General features: G+C 33.2%; 1 long non-coding RNA gene across 1 annotated transcript in view; it reads right to left on the bottom strand.

Annotated features, from left to right (window-relative positions):
• LOC106678989 (uncharacterized) overlaps positions 1-153 on the bottom strand; it is a 26251-nt gene extending 26098 nt beyond the window's left edge. Inside the window, exon 1 of the long non-coding RNA XR_010844960.1 lies at positions 53-153. This is a non-coding gene — a long non-coding RNA (uncharacterized lncRNA). The remainder of the gene's footprint in view (positions 1-52) is intronic.
• Positions 154-379: the final 226 nt, after the last annotated feature.

Here is a 379-nt window from a genome sequence, read left to right as displayed (position 1 = left end):
ATAACATTTAACATGGTAAAACATTTAACATTTAACACAACATCATGAATACCCCTTATGTGCTCTTTCTCCAGTTTTCTGCCTCTCCACTGTTCCATCTGACTGGAGGTCCTCTCCTTCTGCCACGAGCCTACCAATTCATCAACAACCTTTTACGTGTTCTTATCGTCTGAGTTTTCTTTTTTCTATCACCACTTAAATATCTCAGAGGCCTTATCTCAAAGTGAAGACGCAATTAATTAAGAAGAAAACATATACGTGTCCATTAATAACATTATCAAATAATATTCGGTCACAATATTAAAATTAAAATAGTAATTAACTCCTTAACAAACAATCGAAAGTTAATAGACATTCGATATGAAGGTTTAAGATGTCA

Source organism: Halyomorpha halys, unplaced genomic scaffold, assembly GCF_000696795.3.
Source record: "Halyomorpha halys isolate HHAL.00 unplaced genomic scaffold, Hhal_1.1 Scaffold171.1, whole genome shotgun sequence".
In the NCBI taxonomy this organism is placed as follows: domain Eukaryota; kingdom Metazoa; phylum Arthropoda; class Insecta; order Hemiptera; family Pentatomidae; genus Halyomorpha; species Halyomorpha halys.
Note: the sequence above shows the minus strand (reverse complement) of the source record. Positions and strands in the feature narration are given on the sequence as shown.